Genomic DNA, 692 nt, shown 5'->3' with positions numbered 1-692 from the left:
GACCTGAGACACTAAGAGGCTCTATAAATGCCAGGAAAGAAAGTTCCCTGTTTTGTTTTGTACACACACGCACATCCCTCATTGAGTCAGAGAACCTGTAGAGATGAAACTAGGTCAGGTTTGTGGCAGTCAACTTGTAAGAATTGAAATTGCTGTAGAGGGCAGCCACGTGTAGCTGGAATGAAGAGGGAAGACAAACCAGAGGGGATGCACTTTATTAAAAATATGTTAAAAATACGATGTAGTTTTTGACAGTTGCTCTTAATTGTATATTTGAAGAACTAATGCCAGGAGGACCTTCCTTGAAAATAAACTTTACAGCTGTGTAAGTTTGTCACATAAGAACTCTTCATGAACCCCCTAGATCAGAGAATAGGAAAATATGTATAAGCTCCAATAAAGGTTTTTGATAACTTTTTGTTTTTAGGACTGATTTTAATCTCTCCTTCTGTGCAACATAGAGTATATTTGGAAAGAAAGGTTGCATTGAATGTTATTAGTTCTCACAAAGAGATGACAGTTGGTGTGCCAGGCAGCACTGTAAATTCTACACGTATTCATTTATTTTTCACTATGATTTGGTGTGTTTTTAAAGACAAAACTGAAGCAAGTATAAGCTTTGACTAAGCCTACTACTTCAAATAGGTGTTCTGACTTACCACCTCCTTTGAAGTGTCAGAATCCTCTTTCAG

The sequence above is a fragment of the Bison bison genome, unplaced genomic scaffold (genome assembly GCF_000754665.1).
Source record: "Bison bison bison isolate TAMUID 2011002044 unplaced genomic scaffold, Bison_UMD1.0 scf7180017864456, whole genome shotgun sequence".
NCBI classification, from domain to species: domain Eukaryota; kingdom Metazoa; phylum Chordata; class Mammalia; order Artiodactyla; family Bovidae; genus Bison; species Bison bison.
Note: the sequence above shows the minus strand (reverse complement) of the source record.